We start from the raw sequence: 14064 nt of genomic DNA, 5'->3' as shown, positions 1-14064 counted from the left end.
AAAGTTATTTTTACATTTTATTTCTTTGTATTTCTTATATAAATCTGAGGTTTTCATAAAGCATCAATGATTTAAACTGTTCTTCCACTGGGCTACCTCATAAATGAAGCATTTGTTCTTGACTCAATTTTAACAGAATTCATGCTGTCCCAATAGGAGATCTTTTCAAACTGATGTCTTGTCCTTCTTAATCCTGTACAGAAAGGCTATGATAGATCAATGCAAGTTTGTTTTGATGCAAAATCTGTTTGAAATGAATGTCCAGTTTTCTGATAACATGGACTTTTCAAAACTTTGTGCAGATCTCCCATAAATTCCATACTGCTTTTATTCAGTATTCCAAAATGAAAGTTGTCTTAAATGCATGGTAACACTATCGATTTTATTTAGCTTCCTAGTTTGTTATTGACATGTCATTACACTAAGAGAGGAGTGACAGAATCTTTATGGTAACTGTGATTTTATTTCTTTCCTCTGTTTCTATCAGTTGTGGCTTCTAAGCATTTTTAAACTCTGTTCTTAGATGCATGCCCATTTTGAATCTTTCTTTTTAAATAACATTTCATTTAATCAATATACAGTTTTCCCTATGCCCTACTAAGGTAATGTACCCTTCCTCCTCCTGCTTTGGTATTGGTGTAACATCTCAAGTTTTCTGATATTTGGTGTATACATGCTACAAATCTTCCTGTTCTCATTCTTCTAACTTATCCGTATCTCTAGATTGAAAGTTTGTTGTATGCAGCACACAGTCATATCTTGACTTTATTTTATCCAATTTGAAGTCTCTGCTTTTGCATCAGAGTTTTAATGGACTTACTATAATTTATATATTATATACTTACAGTAGATTGAAAATAGACATCAATAAACTTTTTTACCCATTTATCTAAAGGGGTTCAGTTGACTTTGTTGCTTTGTTTTTCCATCTCCTTTGGGCTTTTTTCCTCCTTTCCGCCTTTGGATCAATCATTTTTCTTTGTTTTTTGAGGTATGAATTGAGTTATCAATTTTATTTTCTTTCTTGGTTTTTAAATTTTTCTAGTTATTGTCTTAAAGATTACATTATACATCCTTAACATTCTGGTCTTTCCTCTAAGGCACTTCACATCACTTCATGTTTTATGTAAATACCTTATAGAATTTACTCCCATCCTAGGCAATTGCCATCAATTTCTCCACCTCATATGTTAATAAACTTCACCTTTTATTGTTCTTATTATTTAAAGTCTATTGGTCTTCAAGAAATTAAGATGGTAGCAAAAAATCTTTCATATTTTACTTCCATAGTTCCTTCTTTTCCTATTAATTTCTTCATATAGAGCCATATTCCTACAAGGTATAATTTTTTTAATCCAAATAAATTTCTGCATCACTTATTGTAGTTCAAGTCTACAAATGCTGAAAATTCTTAGTTTTTGATTATTTGAAAAAAAAAAATTTATGCCTCCCTCCACCCCCCTCATTTTTAAGTGATACTTTTTTCAGGATTTGGACTTCCAAGCTAACCAATATTTTTGTTCAGTATTTCAGTGATATGATTACATTACTTTTGGGTTGCAGAAATTCTTCATTGAGAATTCAGCTGTCCTTATTCCTAGTTATTCTATGTTATGGTATGTGGGAGAGGGAACTGGTACACAGCCAGCACCCAGGCCCAGAGGATGGTTGGCTCTGAGCGGTATTGGCAGGAATAATGAGCACTGACTGAAGGACAGTTGGTTTCCCAGCCCTGTGTCAGGCACTCGAAACTGGGTGGCATCTTGTCTATACAACTTCTTTTCTTGATCCTTAAATAATGCCTTACTCTCTTTAACATTCAATATTTTTTACTTGGGAGAGAGGTAGCAAGTAACGTCAAAGGGAGAGAGGGAGAGAAAGATATGCCAGTAGGTTCACTCCCAACTCCCCGAATGCTTGCCATGCAAAGGGCTGTGTCAGGCTGAAGCCAAGAGATGCAGCCTGATCCTTATTTCTTACATGGTGGCAGAAATCCGTCCACCTGAATCACACTGCTGTTTCCCTAGGTGCACATTTGAGGGAAGAACATTAACTTGGTTAGTAAGGAGTTGAATGAACCTGTGCATCAAATCCCGGTACACTAAGATGGGAGCATGCCAATTGGCAGCTCAATTGCTAAACCAATTTCTTGTCCTCAATTTTAAGCATCTTGACTGATATATATCCAGGTTCAATATTCTTTGTGTTCATTCTGCTTTGGTTTCTTGGATCTATGGGTTATGTGTTTTATTAGATTGGGGATTTTCTTAGCCATTATTTCTTCAAATATTTATATATATTAACCCCAGCTTCTTTCTGTGATCCCTAGTTTAGTTTGGGTTCCAACTACGTCATCTTAGTATTCTCACAGATCACTTAAATCTTGTTTGACTTTATTGCTTTTGGTCTTTGTTCTCTCTGTGTTTTAACTTAAAATTAAAAAAATATGTATTTTCAGATTCACTGATCTTTCCCTGCAGTGTCCTATGGGTTAAATTCATATATAGGATTTGTCTTGTCTTATATTGTATTTTTCAGTTCTAACATTTCCATTCATCATTTTGTATTTCTGATTTTCTTCTGGGATACTATCTATGTCCATTTGTTACATTCATTTCTTGTTTAAATTTTTCAACAAATTTATAATAGCTGTTTTTAAAGATCTTATCGTCTAAGTTCAATATATTTGTCATCCCTTTTTTCCTCTCCTTAGTTTTGTGTCAGAATTTTTCAGTTCCTTACCTGATAATGTTTTGCTGTCTGCTATGCATTGTGAATGGTACATTGCTTAACATCTGAATTTTAAGAGGACCGAGTTTTCTTTTTTCTGAAAGTTTACTAGTGAGTCATCTTGATCTTATTAAAACTTGGTTAAATTTATTTATTTATTTTATTTGACAAATGGAGGAATAGACACAGAGACAGACAGAAGCTGGGGTCTAAGAACTGAATCCAGAGTTTCACTACTCAAATGGCCTATTTGGACAGGCTGAAACCAAGAGCAAGAACTTAATCCTCCCATATGGATGACAGTAACCTGAGTACTTGAACTTTTGGCATGGCAAGTCTCATTGGAGTACCTGGGTCTGAGTTTAGTTCTGCTTCTGATTCCACTGGTCTACTGGTGCACTCCCAGGGAGCTAGCGTATGATGGCATATATGCAAGGGTTAGAAGAATTAATGTTATTAAAATGTACTTAAAACCCAAAGTAAGTTACAGTTTAAATTTAATCCTCATCAGAAAATCAATGACTTTACATCTTTTTTTGCATAACAAAAAAAAATCTTAAAATCTGTATGGAAGCACAAAAGATCCAACATAACCAAAGTAATCTTGAAAAGAGAATAAAGCTGAAAGACGATAATACAGATTTTAGCACACACTGGAGAGGTATTGCAAGGAAAATAATATGTCACCTGCATGAAAACAAAAAGACCAATGAAACAATGTAGACACCCCAAGAATTAATCAACACATCTATATTCCAACTGATTCTAGAAACAGGTGCCAAACAGTATATACTGGAGAAAGGATAGCAGCCTCACTAAACAGTGCTGAGACAATTGAATGTCCATATGAAAAAGTGAACATTTCATCATTACTTCCTATCTCCCTCTGTACAAATATCAACTTTAAAAATGGACCACAAACTTAAGTGTAACACCATAAAGTGTGAAACTTTTGTAAGAAAACATAAACTGTTCAATTTATTGGCAGAACAATTTGTTTTGCTTTTCTCTTTTTGTTTTTAAAAAAGACCCCCAAAATCATAGTCAACATAAGAAGAAAAAAAGGCCATATCAAGCTAAGATGCTCTGTAAGAAATAACAACAGAGTGAAGACACAGCTAATGGAATGAGAGAAAACATTTAATACCTAGAACATCTAAAAAACTCAAAGCCTCAACAACAAAATAAACCAAAGATTCCAATTAAGAAACAAGAACAAATTCTAATGAGGATACGCAGAAAGGAAAACTATTATACGATGTTGATATAAAAATATGAATTGGTACATTTATTATGGAGAAATGTATGAGGATTTCTTATAAAACTAAAAATCGATCTGTCAGATGATCTAGGTACCCTAATACTGGGTGAATATCCAAAGAAAAATAAATCATTGAAAAGAGAAATCTGCGCTCACATGTTCATTGCCACATCCTCAATTGCCAAAACATGGAACCAACATAGATGTCCATTGATGCACGACTATGCACAGGGTGGCACATGTAATGAAATATTAATCAATGATATAGAAGAATGATATTTGAAGCTAAAAAAAAGATAGAGGTCTATATGTTAAGTGAAATAAGTCAGACACAGAGAGACAAATACCAAATGCTGTCTCATACATGGACATTAAAAAAATATTCTGAACTCATAACAAGGACTGATAGAGATTGAGAAGGGTATGGAGAAGGAGAAGAAGGCAGATTGGATAATAGGTATCAAAAAACAATCAGCTAGAATAGAGAGTAGTCGTGAGGCTCTTAAGAAAAGATAGGGTAATAGCCTATTTGATTTAATCAATATATACAATATGTAAATGCTAAAATATTTCCTATATCCCATAAAATGCACAAGCATTACACATAAAACAAAACTTTAAAAATGAATAATTTTATTTCTCAACAAGACAAAAGTGGTTGTTTCCTACCTAATCTATTGCCTTTACATTAAAGTGATGGTGCAAATTGAAATGGTCATTTACACCCTAGAAAGTCAACTTGTTTAACTTTCAACCAATCCATGATCATTCATGTCTCCTACCAAGGAGTTGGAAACATTTAGATTTGCTCAATATTTTCATCATTCTTCCACTTTGTTTTTATTTGCTTTCTTTCCCGTTCACGCTCTTTCACCTATCCCACTCAATTGCAGAGAGAATTTTAGCTGAACTTCGTTGTGTATTTGGCCAAATTAAATGGTTGGATTGCTAGAACAGGAAACATAGGTGGTGAATAATCAACCTCCACATTAAATGCTTGTTCCAGATAGCAGTAATTTTCTCTTGGCATTTCTATTGCATGTTGTTTGTTGGGATGATGAATCGGCAGCCAGAAACCTTATGTTTCAGTGGATCTTACCATGTAGTCAAAATGTCGTTAGCACTTACTGACATAAAATAATAATGTATTGTAGCAAGTTCCATGGACATTAGCATTGTTCGCAATGTTGCAGTGTTGTGTTCAGACCATACAAGCAGTCATGCATTAGTAAGTGGAACTCCTTGGATATTGGTGAGGAACTGTCTCATGGATCTTTTTGCCCTAAAATCTTAACAGGTTGCAGTTAGTCTTTGCCCACACTGTTGGTATACTAAGAACTGTATCCAAAAGAAAAAAAAAATGGTTTTTTTTTCCCAGCTATAATTCGTTGAGATCAAAAGCTAAGATCAAATTTAAGAACGAACAATAAAACTACCCACTCACTCCTGCACTCAGAAGAGACCACATAGCAGCATTGGCTGAAATGGCAGGCAGTTAGCAGAGCACTGTGGGAGGCTGCATCTGCCCTTTGCCTGGTTCATGTAATCAGAGACCAGAATGTTCTTAACCTTTTATGGGTGGATGAACAACAAATTAGGAACTCCTAATTGCCTTCTCTCTAAGGACTCTCTCCAGGCGAGGCAGTGGAGGTATTAACTGAAAAGTGTTGCTCATCCAAGGTGATGTTAACTTTTTGTGAAATTAAGAGACCTTTATTCGAAAACAGCTTCAATAGCTAGAGGCATAGAATATAAGAAATGTACTCCAGGCTGTAATAATTGCTGGCTGCCCTGGGAAATGGCTTCAAGGCCAGAGCAGTCATGGCTCCATGCAAGCACATCCTCTAATTATGGAAAAACCTGTGTAGAGTCTCCATGTTAATCAGTCTCTCAGAGACTTCAGCTTTATGTGGTTAGTGCAGATTTACGGCATTTTTCTTTTTCTGTTATTAAAACTGATATTTCATAAGGAAGAAACTATCTCCAGACAACTGTTAAAATGCAAAGTTTCAGTCATAAAAGAAAACTGCGAGATTATTCTGAGACTATTCCGTGGAGGATTCCACACAAGGATAAAAAACAACACATCAAAGACATGGGGGGAAATTCAAAAATAAAAAGGCAGGATTCTAAAATATTAACAAAAAGGACTCAACAGTTGGCCTATAGAATCAAGAGGTTATAGTGTAATTAATTTAAGTGCTTGTTACAATTAGGGAAATAAACATTTCATGCATAAATGAAAACTGAATTATACATAATTATGAAAGCACCCGGCTAATTGGAGCATTTGGATTAACACAGTAGAAGCCAAATTGCCTTTTTAAACAAACGATGTAATGCTTTGCATGTATCTTGCATGTACATGGAAAATATTAATTAATAATGGAAAGGAGCATATTTAGAAACACATATTTCGATGAGGCTAGCATTCTGCTTCTTTTGAAGAGTGTACACATATACGATCAATTAAATTGTAGTGAAACATTAAGAAACCAAGGCTAGAACTGACTACATATGTCAACTGCAGTAAATGTGAAAATACTGAAGGGCCAAAGCAAGGTCCCAGGATTTGGGCTCCGTTCCATTCCATCTGGCACATTCTCAGTCCTCAGCCTTAATGGGATCCTGGGCCACAGGGGAGAAACAAGCCTCCTGGGAAAGGGGAAAGGAAAATTGGGTTTAGTGGAGATGAGGAATTGGAGAATGGGATGTTCAATCACGTCTTGGCCTTTTAGCTAAGACCAAGTGTGGAGAATGGAATGGTCCATCATCAAGCCTAAATTTCAAACCTTCCTGGGTCGTCCTAGCTCACATCTGGCATTCTAAAATTTTTCTTAATTTATCGCCTCATCTCCAATATAATACATCATGTTACTGCATTAAGATTGTGCAAATCTTTTATCATTTAACACTGTCTGCAGACCTGCTTCTCCTTGAAGGGGCCTACCCTGAAAATGAAAAACAGATGCCCATAGTAACAAAAGTAAATCCTCTACTTTTCTGCTGTCAATCATAACTCGCATTGCTGCAGAGAAGTTTACTCGGATTACAGTTTGACTCTTGGCACAAACTGATTAAGCTACATGACATTAGAGTTAAGCTCTTCCAAATGGTGCCGTCTTGCTAAGCCAAATGAATTATATGTTCTATGTAGCAGACTTCCCCAAGCACTATCATCCCATCAGATACGTAATCACATTGATGATGGACCTAATTTCTGACAGTTCTCACTCTGTGTATTATTGTGTTATCTTGTCTGTGCTTCTTCTCGCAAGCATTTACATAAGCCTAGAATGCAAGTCTCTTGTTGTGGGCACATGAAGCAATAGACCACCAGCCTGCTTTCTGCCTCTTTTTTGGAGGGGTGGGAAGCAGGCTTTTGAGTCTGTATCATTTTCCTTGTAAAAGTATGTGCCTGTGACTTTTAACATACTATATTATTTGACTTTTAAACTTTTTTGCAAGGCTGGTGTGTGGCATAGTGCGTCGAGCTGACATCTGCAGTGCTGATATCCTATATTGGTGCCTGTTTGAGTCCCAGCTTCCCCACTTCTGATCCAGATCCATGTTAATGGCCTGGGAAGGCAGCAGAGGATGGCCCAAGTAATTGGGCTTTTTCACCTATTTGCGAGACTTGGACAAAGCTCCTGGCTTTGGTCTGACTCTGCCCTACCTTTTATGTCCATTTGGGACATAATGCATGGGAGATTTCTATCTCCCATTCTCTCTCTCTCTCTCCCTCTCTTTCTCTCTTTCCCCCCTCTCTTAACTCTACCTTTCAAATAAATAAAAGAAAAAAATTTTTAATTATTTAAAGTAGGGAGATTCAATGCATTAGTTCTCTTCTCAAATACCCACAGTACTCAGTACCAGTTCAAAACCGTGTTCCCACCAGCTGTAGGCAACCACTTAGGTTGCCTTGTACTTAGGCAACTGTTACACTGCTGGGAAAACAGCAACTCATTCTGGGCCTGGTTAATACTAACTCTGTGTTAGCTGTACTTGTGTGCCAGTATAGCTCCCTAGTCTATTTTTTTTTTAAAGATATGTGTGGAAGATAGGGAGTGTCAGGTTGGGACACACCATCCTGGACTTCAAGCAAGGGGGCTCCCCAACTAAATCGATGGACTCAAACCCTGGTCACAGGGAAAATCATAAAATACACGGTGTGGCCTTAACTCCTCAGTTGTTGGTGCCTGTGCAATGGATAGCATGCCTGGATGCACACAGGGGAGATGCACACAGGGGACATGACAGGTAGCAGCCCATCTAGGCCTGCAGAGGATGTTGAGTGCCTTGTCAGAGCATGTAAAGTAGAAAAGGTTGGATCACTCTCCTGTCCAAGCTTTGCAACAAGTACCTGGATCTGTAGATGCACTAAGGTGGACTTGGTAAGCCAGTAGAGCTTGGAAAAGATTTCTCAACCCTCATGCAATGAAGCTAACAACATCTCAGAACTATCAAAACCACTCAAGTAACTTTCTCGGAAAATTCTCCCTCATATTGGGGTCTCTCAAGTGTCATCAAATGACTGTCTCCCACTCTTGGATTCCTACTCTTGATACTGAATCCTAATCAAAGGCTTTTTTAAAAATTACATTAGAAGCATGCATTCTCTTTGGAAAAATTATTTTTAATATTGTTTGCATGGTTGAGAGGAATGCATATCCATGGGTCTCTGATTAGGGTGGAGAGGGTCAGGTATGAAGGACACATTTCATATCTAAGGTGAACCAAGATTTTATCTATGTAGGATGAGATTTAATCTTGCCACAGAAACCTGTTTATTTAATGCTTTTAAACTTTAGTAAATTTCAGTATTTTTTAAAGATTTATTTTATTATTTTTGTTGGAAAGTCAGATACACAGAGAGGAGGAAAGACAGAAAGGAAGATTTTCTGTCCAATGGTTCACTCCCCAAGCAGCCACAATGACCTGAGCTGAGTTAATCTGAAGCCATGAGCCCTGAGCCTCTTCCGGGACTCCCACGTGGGTGCAGAGTCCCAAGGCTTTGGGCCATCCTCGGCTGCTTTTCCAGGCCACAAGTATGGAGCAGGATGGGAAGAGGTGCCCATATGGGATCCTGGTATATACAAGGACTTGAGCCACTGTGCTACCGTGCTGGGCCATATTTCAGTGCTTTTTATTCTTCCTACTGTCAGATCCTAAACAAAATTTCTCATCTGTATTCCATACTCACCATATATCTGCCACTTTATGCAGAATATCTTATCTAATTTTGTGACCATCATTATAAAGCAATCATTATTAACCTTGTAGTGTAGATGAATAGATTAAGGTTTAGAAAATGGATGTGTCTGGCCCAAGATGACACACATTAAAAGTGGTAGAGGAGAAGATGAATTTGAGTTAGCAAAACCTACTCCTCTTTGGATAAAGATTTTAAGTTTACCTACTCCTTTATTCCAACTCACTCTACTTTGTTGATCTTATTGTGAAAACTCACCATGGCTTATCATGACATCATCTTGCAATACCATGTTTTAGCATTTGTTCATTTATAATTTATAAACAATTCATAGTTTAAACAGTACACAGATATATATATTAACCAGTCTCTACAGAGTTGAAAATGCTGATGTTATCTGTTCCGATTAGATATCATTCATCTTCCACAATACCTGATAAACAGTAATGGCTCTCAATGTAAGAGCATTAAGCCATCATCTGCCCTACGTGACAAGGTCAAAAATCTTCGTAATGAAAATAAATGACCTCTATTTGTCTCTTACCCTTACCTCTGTTGGCAGGAGTTCAAGGCTGGGTGTAGAAAAAACTCAGCCCTGGAGAAACTGGCCACTGAAGTCCTGGCAGTTCACTATGACAGTAATGGAGCCAACAGCATGAAGAACCTTGGGATCCTCTCTCAGTAGTCAGTTGGAACTCAAAAGAATATCATGTGCAACTAGTTTCTTTTGGAAAGGAGCTGTTCCTTCCTGCTTAAATAAGGCACAGCAAGTTTCTGGAGTCCTTCAAGCTGATGGAACACCGCTGCTCTTGCCCTCCAAGTCTCTAGAGTTAGATTTTTCACTTTGTCAATGGAAGAGTAGACTCAGCCTGCCCACCAGATTCTCAGATTATGAGTGTCAAATGCTAAGTTGTTCTTAAAGAATCAGAAAACACAAGAAATAGTAATGATTGATAACCAGACACTAACCTTGGGGGCCGCATTCTGGGAGCTGCATGAATCTAAACTCACAGAGATCTTTTCCATCCTTCAAGTCCTATGGCATTTATCATTTGTCTTTCACATGTTTAGAGTTACATGTATATGCATGCTAGTACATAGATCTATTCATTTCAAATATTGGGAGGATAGGAACTATGACTGTCAGTCCTATGAACTCTCAGTGCCTAATATAATTAAGTGCATAACAGTTCTCTGTTGTCATTGAGAAGTTAGGTACTCCTTTCCTACTTTCTTAGTTAATAAGGGCATATATAAGAAATGTTTAGGACATGTGACGTAAGTTATTTACTTACACCTTGCCTGTGTTCCCACTGTTATGAGATGCATCTTTCTAGGTTTCTTTCTCATTAGAAGGAATAAGGAAGCAAGCAGGATGTCAACATAAATACAGAAAAAATTGCAGAATTTAAGTATCAAAATGCCTATTTTTTAATAAAGTGAATATTAAAAGATTTATTTACTTTTAATTTCAAAGGACAGAGTTGTAGGGAGAGAGGAAGAGACAGAGACAGCATCCATGCAGGGTTTGCTCTACAAACAGCTTCAATGGCCAGACTTGTATAAAGCCAGGAACAAGGAGCATCCTCCAAATCTCCCATTGGGAGCAGGAGCCCAAACACTTAGGCTTTCCACTACTGTCTTCACAGTCCATTGGCATGGATCAGAAGCAGAGCAGCTGGGACTTGAACTGGAACCAATATGGGACACTGGCTATACAGGAAGGGGCTTAGTGTGCAAAATTATTGTGTTGACCCCAAAACACCTCTTTCTTAAAAAGGAAGAGGAAATTTATTTTTACAGAATGTGTTTAGTAAAGATGTACATATAAGAGTTTTGTGTCCAACGCTGAGGTTGTTGCATTGTGGGACCTTTTCTCATCAGCCATTTGTGGCATGAAGTGTGGGATGGCAAGAAGTTACCTTAGTTTCAATTAAGCCTATGAGACATTTCTCTGTGATTCAAAATCTCCCTACTAAAGTGGGAATTAGAACACTTCTTCAGAGGAATCCTGTGATTTAAATGGAATAGTCTAGTGAACCTAGGACTCTGTCTGAACTATTGAAAGTATTCAATAAATCACATGCAACTTTTTCCCACTCAAAATTGGCAAGACACGAGCACCACTTGCCCATTGTTTGTCAGTTAATCATGTTTATCTTTAAAATATGTGTTATAGGAGAATCAAGATAGAAGAATAGGGTAAGGACACGTTTAAACGAATGGAGAAACATTTAATCAGGATGAAGCAGAGAGGACACATTCCAGGAAATAGGAGAGGACAGAACAACAGCAGAGGGGTGCCTGGAGACTGACAGGACATAGGAAAGCAGCAGACACAATGGCATGTTGTTGCAATGACTGATAGTCCAGCGGCATTGAGCTAATGGTGATCTGAACTCCACCAGCAGCCAGAACTCCACCAGCAACCAGGTGGGAAGGGATTTTCACTGGAAGCTTGGGAGGTGAACCCAAAGAACTGTCCATCCTTCTGGTACATTTGACTTGACCATGAGCAGAGACAGAGCAGCAGATCCCAGATGGGCAGTGTTAGAACAGGGTGGATTTCATACCCAGTCAGCCCCGTAGAGCTGAATTGGGTGCTGTTTTATGTAAGGAGGCAAAGACAAGGGAAAGGACTGAGCATATGCCGAGCTGGGAGTAAGCTCATTTCAGACTTAGTGAACTGCAGCAATGTGACATTCTGTAGGTTCCACCCAAGACAGGTCTGGGTAGCCCTCAGACATGATGGCCAGCAGATCAAGAACTGTAGTGGTGGTATGTCAGGCACCATTTTGTACATGGAGGCAAACGCTTTAGGGCTGCAGGGGACAACAGTGAACTGCACATGTGCTGAGCTTATGAGAACTCACTGAACTCAGAGCATTACACTGGTCCTACAGGAAAATAATACTGACTGTGACGTAGTACGGGTCAAAATAGGTCCATGTGGCACCCAGACCTAAAGTCGAACAGGTTCCAAAAAGATCAGCACCATCAACAACCTAGCTATATAAGACACCTGGTGTCTCTCTAATTTGGGACCTATTCTAACTGGAAGTGGGAGGAACGTTATGGAGACAACAGTGCAGCCTCAGCACGGTATCACAGGAGGTAAAGATTGGTGAGCCAGGAGTGGGGGCTACTGAGTTCTTTGTGGAAATCTAACATAAGAACCCAGACCTGGAACTTGCTGGAGTTTGTGGCACCATTGGCTGCAAGCAAAGAGTTGTGTGCCAAATGCAATAAATAAAATCAAACTGTAGACCTGTGGGAGACACAGTTTAGAAACCTGCCCCAAGGAGAAGACTCTGCTAACCAGAATTACAATGACCAAGAGCAAAAGAAGAGACAGAGGCACAATGAATATTACTGAAGACTCCCCTGCAAAGGAGCAAAACCCATTGCCAACCTCAGAGTTAACTGTGGAAGACATCAAGAAAGTGGAGACACAGAATTCAGAAAACTCATTTTAAAGCTTCTGATCAAAAATGAGAAGCACATACAAGAGTTCAAAGGATTTAAGGAATATTTTACACAAGCAACAGCAGCAATAAAGCAAATCAAGGCTGGTATATCAGAAAATGAGAACACAGTAGAGCAAATTAAAAGTACAGTTCTCCAAAGTAGAATGAAGGAGGCAGAAGAAAGAATCTCAGGATTGGAAGACATTTCCTTTCACCAGGGGGCAGCAAACAAAAAGCTGGAAGCAGAGCTGGATCAGGCCAAAAAAGTATTCAAGAATTGAAAGACACTATGAAGGGGCCTAATATAAGAGTTGTGGGAGTCCCAGAAGGTACAGAAAGAGAAATTGGTTTTATAACTATATTTAATGAAATAATAAAGGAAAGTTTCCCTAATTTGGAGAAAGAATTGGGAAGCAACATCCAGGAGGGGCACAGAACTCTGAACAGGCTTGATCAAAAGCCATCTTCACCAGGACACATGATCATCAAGCTCTCTTCAATCGAACATAAGGAAAAGATTCTTAAATGTGCACATGAAAAAAATCAATTGACATATAAAGGAATGCCAATTAAACTCACAGGAGATCTCTCACAGGAAATTCTACAGGCAAGAAGAGAATGGAGTGACAGATTCCAGATCCTAAAAGAAAATTGTTGGCCTAGATAACATGCAGCAAAACTTTCTTTTGTCTTTGAAAATGAAATAAAATTTCTCCACAGTAAAGAAAAGTTAAAAGAATTTGCCTCTTCCAAACCTGCCCTACAAATGATACTTCAAGATGTTCTCTTGACAGAGAAGAGGAATAGCACCTACCAAAAACAAAGGCAAGCAGGAAGAACATCCCAGTAAAATGACAACAGAAGACTAAACCAATGAACAACCCATTCCTAAAATGACAGGACCAAAGTACCATCCAAACATATTAAACTCTGAATGTAAATGGCTTAAGCTCAATCAAATGTCATAGATTAAGACTGGGTTAAAAATCATGACCCATCTATTTATTGCCTACAGGGGATTCATTTCACTATCAAAGATCATGGATTTTGATTTTTTTGTTTTTGTTAGTTTCATCTCTTCAAAACACTTTTTTCTGATTAAATTCTTCAATGGCTCATAGATCTTACAGTAGCATCAGTTTCTACAAGAAGATTCTTGATTTTCGTTTCTTCAGCTACACGTTAGTCATTTAGTAACATGTTATTTAACTTCATGGTGTTGTTAATTTCTTTTTCTCCCTGATGTTGATTTTGTTTTGTGGCTTTTCATTTAAGGGGATGTATAATGGCTCCTATCTAGTTACTTGCTATTTAACTTCATGGCATTGTAAATTTCTATTTTTCTTTCTATTGTTGATTTTGTATTATGACTTTTCATTTGAGGGAATGTACAG

This window comes from Ochotona curzoniae, unplaced genomic scaffold, assembly GCF_017591425.1.
Source record: "Ochotona curzoniae isolate NIBS_2020 unplaced genomic scaffold, NIBS_Ocur_1.0 scaffold_4506, whole genome shotgun sequence".
In the NCBI taxonomy this organism is placed as follows: domain Eukaryota; kingdom Metazoa; phylum Chordata; class Mammalia; order Lagomorpha; family Ochotonidae; genus Ochotona; species Ochotona curzoniae.
Note: the sequence above shows the minus strand (reverse complement) of the source record.